Source organism: Euprymna scolopes, chromosome 2 (genome assembly GCF_053919585.1).
Source record: "Euprymna scolopes isolate OS-2025 chromosome 2, ASM5391958v1, whole genome shotgun sequence".
In the NCBI taxonomy this organism is placed as follows: Eukaryota; Metazoa; Mollusca; class Cephalopoda; order Sepiida; family Sepiolidae; genus Euprymna; species Euprymna scolopes.
This window is the reverse complement of record NC_136483.1, coordinates 27542026-27553267: the sequence shown is the minus strand read 5'-3', so window position 1 is coordinate 27553267 and position 11242 is coordinate 27542026. Positions and strand designations below refer to the sequence as shown.

The 11242-nt window shown below is 34.4% G+C and overlaps 1 protein-coding gene across 5 annotated transcripts in view; it reads right to left on the bottom strand.

Annotated features, from left to right (window-relative positions):
* LOC145290168 (uncharacterized) overlaps window positions 1-1275 on the bottom strand; it is a 51253-nt gene extending 49978 nt beyond the window's left edge. For 2 of the 5 annotated variants that reach the window (XM_080136464.1, XM_080136466.1), the window contains exon 1: window positions 1063-1270. The gene's annotated coding sequence lies outside the window, so the exon portion shown is untranslated. Of the gene's footprint in view, window positions 1-924 lie in introns of all 5 variants that reach the window. The other 3 variants (XM_080136467.1, XM_080136468.1, XM_080136465.1) reach the window with 3 other exon arrangements.
* Window positions 1276-11242: the final 9967 nt, after the last annotated feature.

Here is an 11242-nt window from a genome sequence, read left to right as displayed (position 1 = left end):
ACGACGTGATCCTCCTGAGATCCTCTCATGTCGGACATTTTTTGTTCAAAAGTATCACTCGACATTAATTTTTTTTTTTTTTTTTTTTTTTTAACTAAACAAACTCTTTAAAATAAGTAGAACCACTAAAAAGTTACAAAGCTAAGTAGAAAACGAACACTTAGAAAATTCGGGTTTGTATTACTATACCCATAGATTCGAAAAAGTTGTCAAAAAACAAATATAGGTATTATTATACAAACACCGTGACAGCGAATTAGTAAAATCTTTTACGTAGTATTCTGTTACGTTTCGGTGTGCTGAACACGAATCTGAAAACTGGGTTAGGGTTAGGGTACATTTTTTTCTACTAATTCGCTGTCACGGTATTTGTATAAATTTACCCAAATATATAACAAATAAATGTTATCAAGGGTAAGATAAGTTACTTTTCTACCTAACTGCATAATTTTTTAGTGTTTTTATTTAATGAAACATGTTTATTCAGATCGAAAAACTGTTTACCGATGTATTGGAAAATTTAAAATGGCGCTGGACTCTGTTGAACACGGTAAGTTTGGGAAAATGAGTTGATTAAAAAATTACACAAAATACTGTTACCCCCCCCCCCCCCCCGAATATATGTCAGCTTCACGGTAACATTTGAGCGAGTTTCTAACAGTTTTTTTGTATAAACACTGTATGTTTTTCGAGCTGAATAAACATGTTACATTAAAAACACTAAAAAATTTTATCCAGTCAGGTTGGTGTTGATAAACATTTATTTGTTATATATTTGTTTTTTGACAACTTTTTCGAATCCGTGTCACGTCACACATAGATTCGAAAAAACAATAATACAAACCTGTATTCTCTTTTGTGGTTTTAATTAATTTCAATCAATAGATTGAAAAAAAAAAAAAAAAAAAAAGAATTTTTACTAACCGTTAAGTAAACTGCAAAACGAAATTCCATGCATGGAGCCTGCCTCTTTCATTCAATAATGGACCAGTTTTCAGGGCACTAGTTTTCCTAACTTCGAGAAAGATTGAAAAAAAGAAAATAATAATAACGTTTACTAACCTTTAAGTAAACTTACGAACTGCAAAACGAAACAATCCAGCTGTTATGAATTCCAGGAAAAGAACACTTCTATTACGTCAAAGTATAAACAGTTTAGTTTCACTTTGAAAATAAACTAAATTAATTATTTTTAGCCGTCATTTTCGAACTTTACTTTAAAATTTTATCTCGATTATTCGGCTGACCTTTACGCCTAAATATTAATTTTTTTTTTTTAAATAAAATAATTTTCTGATTATTATCGATTCATGTGGCCCAGAAGTGAGTGGTCATTTTACCGTAAATTTATATAAGAAAGTGATCACTCACTGTATTTTTGAAAAATTCATTCTTTCATATTATCTTTAAAGGCCGTTGAAACATATATATATATATATATATATATATAAGTAGATTGATTGAGATTGTCAGACTGACTTCCTCATCTTGGTTGTTATAGTCACAACGTTTCGGCCGTTTTTCCCTCCGGCCTTCATCAGGTGTTTTGTATCAAACTGGGGAACCGTTTGTTAGGAGTCTCGAACCCAACCCTTTATTATTACTACGGGGGTACCGTGTTCGGACTCCAGCTAGGCTCTAGGACATAGTTGCTGATTCTCTGTTTTGAATGTTACTTTTCACTGCCTTCGTTCAGCATCGAACTCGGCACCTTTGGGTAACTGTAAACTTTGATACAATGTCTAGGACCACTCGGCCATTGTCCTACATACAAGAGGGACGAATCCAATCAACCCTATCCTGTGATAAGTTCTTCAACTGGGTGAAATTAAATAAAACTGAAACACAAATCCTGCACAAATTATGCAAGGCAATCACAGTTTTAAACGATTGTATAGCTATATACATAAAGCCAAACAAACAAAGTTGAGTATAGGTGTCAGAAACACCCAGGTATCTGGAGATGTAATACTTATGGAAGACCCCTATCAAGGAGAGATCCAATCTTATTGTGTTCAGCATTGAAACAAACATCTCAGCATCAGAAAACTCACTTCTAACTAAGTATAAGATGGTCCTGAGTGCCTCAGAAGCATCCCAGGACAAATCGATCTTGACTTCGATAGCTCTTGCAATACTGCAGGAAGCTACATCGAGGCAAATCTTCAAAAAACATTTAAACACGATAACACCTTCATATGATTCCAAAACATAAGCATTCTACTTGAAGGAGCAACTTCATACAATGAAAGTCCTGCAAGTGATCTCTGCACAATATAACCTACACTCTCGTAGGAACTCGGAGAAGCTGAACTACACAACATGTAGTCAGCAAATTCGACAGGATCCATCATGGGATTCTTTATCGAGTTACACTCAACATGGATCTCGATGCCCCAGTCCAACTTGAGTTCATGTAACTCTTCAAAAACTATTCTCCTCTTGGTTTTTACAAGTAGACAGGTGGATATAGTACTTTCTGCCCTATACCCTTGATGGAGAATTTTTCTCCCAGTGCTAACATTAGCACTTAAAGAAGTGCACAAAACTTGCACTTTCACACAGGATTGACTCCTGTCCTTCAACCACTGACTATTGTCAGAACTACATGACCTGAGTAATATTTCACTGTCATGACTAAGTTTCTCAGTATTCTGATAAAATTGTGGTAAATAATCACATATGCGAGTTTTCGAACTCACATTGTTAGAGAGCAAAACAATTCCAACATCTCATGGAAATCCCTTCATGAATTTCACAATATTCATGTGATTCATGCCCACACTTAATAAGTTGTGGACACGAGTGGTATCATTCATGATACCTGTGAAGCTCACTCACAATATGATATTTTTCTTTAAAATATCACTGGCAAACTGCCCACTAGAAAAATCAAACTTCAGCGCCTGACTACACAGATCCTCTGAAGTGGCATTTACAATAGTTTTCAGACTGCGATGCAGTATTTCCCAAGCCAAACTTGCCAGCACTCAGCAAATAGTCTTCAGAGTTTGGACATTTGGGCTTAGGAGTTGATAACTTGCCAAGCATCTCCTTAGGGGTTTTGAATATCACAGGGTTACACAAGGAATCACACTCCACACCATCAGCCAACTTCGAGAGAATCAATCGAACCTGGGACAAGAACACTACAACATTAACAGCATCCGCTTCTACAAGTGAACAGTCCATGTCCTCACACAAGGAATGATCACCCAACAACTCAGTTATGTTATCTACCGATGATGACCACTCATCAACATCGGCCTTCATTGTCATAAAGTAAGGTTTTGGTAATTCCCTCTGCAACCGCAACAAAAAACAGGTGTTCATATATAATACACAAAAAAATGCACACCTAAAGGTTACAATAGGTATATGCATAAAATTCCTTCTTCATAGCACAAACAAAACAAGACCAATACAACATATTGAGCAGTGAAATATCAAGGGATACAATCCCCAGTTACAAATTAAAAGGGTCACTATGACTCCTAATTAAAATTAAGTGGATTTAAAATTCAAACTTCTATATGGAAGTTAATTGACTGGAAAATGAAGAATAACGTTTAACACTCTTTATAGTAATATCCTCACTGCAATGCAACCTAGGAAAAGAGTGGGAAGAGAGTTTAAATATACAACTACGTCGGTGGAGGGTACATGCCACTAATGTCACATGTGTATCTTCAAAGGAATCCAAATAACCAAATGCAAATACGGGCTAGGGCGAAGAAAAGGGAACTGTTTTTTTCACAAACTCTTAGTATAACACAGTCCGGTAAGCAAATGGGTATGAACTCGCTATTGAAAATTATCATAAATATCTGCACCTTTTCTACAATAAAATACGAAAGTAATCGCACACATGCGAATTCAACAAGTTTTAGGTAAAGGAGACTTTAACGCATAATATAATATTTGTAATAATATCGTTCGGTTAATTCACAAGAGAATGCACGTGTTCATTATAAATCAAAATAGTTAGATATATACTTATTCCTTTTTTTTTTAATATATTGGGCAAAATTACGTACATACAACTAACACCGGTTTTGGACACAGCATCTCTATTTACTTGGCTCCCCACGAGGGCATAGTTAAATAAAAGTCGGTTCGTAAAGTGGGGAAAATCCAGCTTCCAAAAAATATCGGACATGTTGGATTAGTACGAAAAATCAAATTACCTCAGTCTAGCAGGATCTTCTTTCGCTGACTAGGGGCAGTAAATGCTATAGTTTCTCCCAACGTAAACCGCAATATCCGTGGAATTTCAACTAATGCAAGTAAAATGTAAATTATATTCCGAAAGGGGGTTACGAATGTTACAACTTCAATTCTAAAAGATAGAAAATGTAAGGTATATACTGCTTATCTCTTTTTATTAGGAAAAATATATGCGAAAAATAGTGCGCATTACTGGACGTACATAAAATATATTAGATAGAATAAAATAATGACATTAGACATACATAAAAATGATAAATTCAGAAATAAACTAAATATAACATTCTAATCTCTGTACAGACGTACTATGTTAAATTTGGGAATTTTTAGTTTGTCGAATGTTCAAAACACATAGAATTACAAGTCTCCTTAACTCAATGGCGATAGTAGTCATCAAATCTTTTAAGGGGACGTTAAGATACGCACTAAATTACAACTTAATGTGGGAAGGGAAATTAGTAGTTGAAATATCTATACAGACCAGTTCTAAATACAGGCGTGAGGCACGGGGAGGTAAGGAAGGGCCAAGAAGGTGGGCTGATGCGATAAAGTTAAACCCCTCTTACCGACCTACCAGAAAGAGAATTAAACACGTTTCTCGAAATAGGAAGGGGGAAGGCACGCGTATCATATCATACAGTACGAATAGTAACTTAGTTTGCTAAATCTGTTCGAAATAACAGACCCCTTAATTTGAAAAGCATTCTGAAATAAGGGAACAGTAAATTTGTAAAATGCGTTTAAATAAAAGCAGAAAATTTCCAAACTACTGTACAATAAAGGGACAAAAATTTGGAAAATACCTTTAAATAACGGAAGAAAACTTACAAAATGCCTTCAAATAAAAGCAACAAATTTGCAAAATGCTTTTACAGAAAGTGAATTAAAACGTATCTCGATGAGAAAAGGATACACTTAATTTTCAAAGTGTTTCAAATGAGGGAACAAAAAATTCGCAAAATGTCGGAAATTTATCCTCTTTCAGATAAATTTGATGCGAAAATAACTAGCCTGCAAAAACAAATAAAATAAATAAAAGGGTGGAATAAAAAGGGGGAGGAGTAAAGAATAAAATATAAAGGTCTTGTTTTAAAACGAAGAGATTTTATTTACAATGAATTTGGTTGCAAATTTTTCCCTTTGCAGGCGTTAAATACAAAAACAATGAACGCTAAAGTAACAACGAAAAAAAAAAAAAAACGCTGGTTCTTATATTGAAAATGTCGTATCAATGGACGAGTTCCTAATCTCTCTCTCATATGCAATAAATTTTAGAAACGTAACACAAATTGATGGCAATCAAGCATGTGCCTTTTTCTTTTCTTAATTTAAAGTCTTTTAAAAAATTACACTCCCTCCAAATACGTGCTAACCATAGCCATATAAATAAAGTCTTCAGAAGTTTGCTTCATCGCGTCCCAGTGTTCTGTTGCCGGGCATTGTTCTTTGAAGGAGGGCTCATCAAAATTCCATATCTGCACCGGGCAATGAAACCACGTCCAATATCCACGTCGCTGGAATCCAAAAGAGGCCAAATTACACGCTGGGGTCATGACGTCATCAAGGAGCTAGCATTGCTCATTTTCTTTAAATTAAAGGGAGTTTCGTACGAACCCAAAATATACAAAACTAAGAATCATAAAAGATACGAAATACGGAAAATCAAATATAAGAACCAGAACAAAAATATAATAAATGTATACAGGGGAGATGCACTATTATTGGTACAAAAAAAATTCCAACATCATTTCGTTTTCCGGTACGCTTGATCTGACTTTTTGATCACCTGTCGACTACTGAGTGTTGACCATATTTCATATTCTTTATTAGCTATTTAAACGAGACCTACACATTTTAATCATGAGTTTCTCTACTCTAGATGGGCACAGTAAATGAACCTTTAACTCGAAATCACCTCTAATGTACTAATGTATATCATAAGAAATAGAAAAGAAACATTTGTAATGCGTACGCAGCTTATTTTCTCATATAACCTCGATACATTTTGAAGGGATTTTACTCTAAAGTCTTTTGCAAGATGTTGTCCATGAATGGATGTAAAAAATAGAACGGAATGCAAATTTTAATGAAACAAATTAACAAGTCAACTGTACAGCCCAGCAAGAAAGAAAGAAAAAAAAAAAGCAAACAACTCAACTGCCGATGACAACAACTAATAATGTTCTAATTTTTAACTACTCTGTACCTGTTTTGAATATGTTAATAATAAAATGAAATAACTGAAATGTTGGGGTTTTTAGACTGTAGTGTCAGAAATTTGACAATTACATCATGGTTCCCATTTTATTGTTTTGAAGCAATCAGATTAGTCTATTTTATTCTCTGCGGAGGGTTGCGCTTTCTCAGCCATTTTGTGTTTGCTTCTCAGTTCCAGCAAAGATCCTGGACTGGACCGACGTGCAGAATCCCTTCCAAACACATCAAACAGCCGAATCCTAGAAGAAGGACATTAAAACGCACCTCCCGCAGAAGGCATGGGCCTCTAACTTTCATTTCTTTGAGACAGTTTATCTTATGCCTAAATAATAAGGCACATTATCATAAGTCCACTAGAGACGTGAAACAATTTATTTCATGTCTAAATATAGGCACATCTTCATTAAGTCCATCAAAAGACTTTCATTGGTATAATTAACAAACTAACATTTTCATAGACTTCTGCATTATGCTGTCAGTGCGAATATTGGATCCTTTACATCAGAAGGCATCTTATCTACCCCTTCTATGGCTGCAAACTCTTATCTTTGAGAACAGAATGAACCTGTTTCCAGCTCCTGTTGAAGAATCAAAGATTATTAGCTTACGAGGTTGTTAACAGCTTTGTTTACAGAGACAAAAGATGGGCATCCCTTTTTTGGCTACTGAGGATCAATAACATTTGTATTGAATTTTAAAGGTAGGCCTTTGTTGTGATTGTCTTGTGTTGCCACTGTTCAAGGAGCAAAAAACGGTAAGAAAGATTTCTCATAGTAGTTTTGGTGCCTGGAAAACTGAATTTAGGAAAAATCGTCCCCAGAAACTCATCCATTTTTGCTAAGTAGGAAAACTGGTCCCCTATTGAATAAATATCGATTGAAAACACATTTTATGAGCGTTCTTGAAGGAGATATTGTTTTTAAAAGAGACTATACTAATATTTTAAAAGAATATTTTGACTTGTTTACTGTTTAAAAAAAAAATAAAACCGATTTTCTAAGTGTTCGTTTTCTACCTAACTAGCTAAGTTGTTAGTGGGTTCACTTATTTTAAAGCATTTATTCTGTTCAAAACGAAAACTACAGACTGCATAATATCTTTTAAAATATTTATACTTATTTACTGTTGTTTTTAAAAGGGCAAAATCGATTTTTCTACCTAGCTGGCTAAGTTGTTAGTGGTTTAATTCATTTTGAAGTGTTTATTCAGTAAAAAAAAAGTAGCATTGAGTGTTTTGTGAGAACAAGAAATAATGTCGGACATGAGGGAATCACATCTTAGGGGTCTTGATAATCACTAAAAAAATAGAAAATTAAAGAAGATACTGAGGGAGATTTAGTTTTAAAAAGAGCCCCCACCCTCCAAAAGAAAATAAATTTAATACTTTTTACACATAATATATATATAGAGAGGGGGGGGTTTAAAAACTATATCTCCCTTCAAAAAACAAAACGATAAACAAAAAAAAAATTAAATATAAAAGATTCTTGATAAACGGTAGAGGAGTTTTCGATAAAATAAATTAATAAATTTCATTATTAATTACTTTTTTCTTAATGATTGATTTAACAATTTTGAAGTAAAAATAAAAAGATTTAAAAATGAGTTGACGAGAGATTTTTAACACACGGCATCTCTCCCGCCAAAAATAATGTTTACACCATGATCAGTAATAGTAGAACTTGAGTAGAATTTGATTATTTAAGAGGACGGTTAATCAATAACTTGTTTGCATTAGACTTGAAAATGATTATGGTATAGTCAGCTGGGAATCAGCCCCATAGTATTGTGTTCCACGGACAGGAAGTTCTAGGAAAGAAACTTTGCTCATGGAATTTTTGTTTAGTTGTAGGCAGATAGATAATAAGGAAAATTGTTGACAATGGTTGTAGTTAGACGAGTGTTTGCTGTGAATGGTTTGTAGAGAGATGCCATAGATAAAAGTTCAACCAAACACCTGCCGTATAAGATAACAATAGAGCATGGATAGATTTATAATGTCTCTTCTGTGAGAAAAAGGAAATAGGGAGGAATGAAAAAGGACCTTGCCTAAGGCGATTTTAAATCCCACAGGAGCTCCACCACAATCTTTTTCTAGACTACGGCTCTTTCTTCCAATATACCATGCATAGGCTTGTGAACTATGAGTATGTAATACTGTATTCGTCTGGTAACGGATGTGATTGGGATCTCGATGCTGCATCACTTGATGACACAGGTTTCTGTTGTTCAACAGAGATTAAAACTTCCATGTTGACACTTTTTGCCCATCTCAGTTGAGATTCTTTTGGGCTTTCTGAGCCAATCGTTCATAGACAACATGAATTAGAAGACCTTGCCAAGACTGCTGTAAAGGAAGTGACCTTCCTTTACTGAAAGGTAGTTTTATGCGTGAGTGCACAAAACCCCCTAATAAAAGATTAATGAATAAAAAAGGCACAGAGTAATTAAACAACACCTCTTTTTATAACAGAACAACAAAAAATTTTATTTCACATTAAGAAAGACTGCGTCTGAGGCAAGAGAAAAGAAAAAGGAGAAAACTCTCGGGTGTTCTCTTGTCTGGGGGCAGAAAACGAAGTGTTCCCAGGCTGTCCAGTGAAACTCTTCAATGAAGTAGTCACAGCCTAGGGGATTCAGTGAACAGAGAGTGAGAGGAGAGTGGTCCGTGTTCTTTGGTGGTTGGGGCTCTTCTGCTGGCTCGTTCCAGACTGGAGTAAATAGTCCATTAAGGGACACATAATGTGCACTGGTAGTTGACTAGTCAGTGTGTGGCCGAATCAATCAACAAGGAAGCATTATCTACAAGACAATAGTCTGTTATGGTAACTGTTGCACATCCTTCTAAAGTATTATCACGTCCAGATTGCATTTTTAAAATTCACCAGCTGTGACAATCAGGCTTTAGTAGGGTGTATTCCAATTTCTGCTGTAGCTGTTCATTTGAACTTGAAATCATAAGAATTAGTCATCTCATAAGATGTATAGCAAAACCATACTGAATTTTTAAAAGTCTATGATAACTTTTAATTCCTGTACAAAAAAAGTTTGGAAACTTATTTAAGGCACTTTGTAAATTGGAAACCTATTCATTGTTTTGGATATCGGCCCCAATAAAAAACGGAAAGCAACTCTTCTATATTATGCTGAAAACGAAATTTTCGACATCTTTCACAACTTCAGACAAACAGAAGGACATCAGAGCAACCAAGATGAGATGATAATACAAAACCAATACGGAACAGTGAAGAAATCGCTAACCGACCACTTCACGTCTCAAAAACATACATCATACAAACTTTTTAAATTTCAACACATGATGCATAATGCAGATGAAAACTTGAATTCTTACCATGTCAAGCTAAGAACTCTAGCGTCTATATGAGACTTCCTAGCTATAGATGGAGAAATATTGGCTCAGATATTGTAAGGCATTTCATCCTCTAAAGTTAAATGAGTGCACTAAGAGACAACTAAAAGAAAATAGTAGACGAAGTCAAAGGCCATTGAACCTGCAAAGAAACTTTATCCATGCAAATGACACTTGATGCTAGTCACAAGAAGGGAAAGTTTTTTTTCCATTGTGGTAAATGAATTCTTGCTGGGAATATCTTATGAGGAGAAACCAGAGATTAGAGCTCAGTCGAGCATCTTCCATGAAACTAACAATAGAGTAGAAAGAGACTAGTAATTAGTGTTAGAACTATTAAGCGGAATCATAACTTTTTAGGGTATCGGAATCAGAAAAATTTGTGCCTATATTTTATGCCAAAACGATTCTTTTTATTGCTTTTATTTGTGCCTTTTTGTTTAAAACTTAATTTTCCATGGCTTGTATTAATGATGAAGGGATAAATATTTATTGATTTTAAACTACTAATAAAACTATTATGCTAATATAATAACTAAATACTAATAAAACTATTATGCTAATATAATAACTAAATACTAATAAAACTATTATGCTAATATAATAAATACTAATAAAAGTAAAATCTATAAATCATTCCTGCAAGTTTTGCAAAAATATATGCATACATTATATAGGTTTTGTGGTAATCCACCCCCTCCTACCCTGAAAACAAAAAAAAATCTCTATATTTACAAATTTAAAAGAATCAGAATCAGTAATTGTATTGGGATTGGGAAAAATATTGGAATCGGCCCATCACTACTAGCAATGTCTCTTCTATGAGAAAAGGGGTTGTAAGAAACAGAAAAGATCATTTCCCACTAGATTTCAGAATTGATTTTCAAATTTGTCTATGTAATGGAGAGTGCTGTGAGCAGCGTTTCTCCTGACATTGCAGCAATCCTCCATCTTAGATTTTATAAGAAGTCAGGTACTTTTTGGAATGGTAGAATGATTCATTTTTTCCAGCGACCTTAACAATAGATTGGATATATGTCTTCCATTTAAGATCTTGAGTGAAAGTCAGTCTTAGAAGTTTGTTGAAGTAAGGGAGCTTTCTCAAGGAAAAAAGTCATTCATTTCAACTGCAGCAAAACAAGGATTTAGATGTTGATAATGGAAAAGAAGGTTGGTTTTAGAAGTGTCAAAAGTAGCAAGTCACTTTTTTCCTAATTGTACCAGAAGAGAAGAGAGATAAAGAGGAAGAGAAAGAGAAAGATTGATCATCAATGTTCTTTGAGATGCTGCCATAGACAGTTGTGTCATCTGCTTAGATGTCAACAAATGATATCAAAATATAAGGTCATAGTCAACTAATGTACTTCCTAATTTCTGAGGTAGCGCTATCGAAAGTGGTGACAAAGCAAATCAGGTACTTCACTTTGA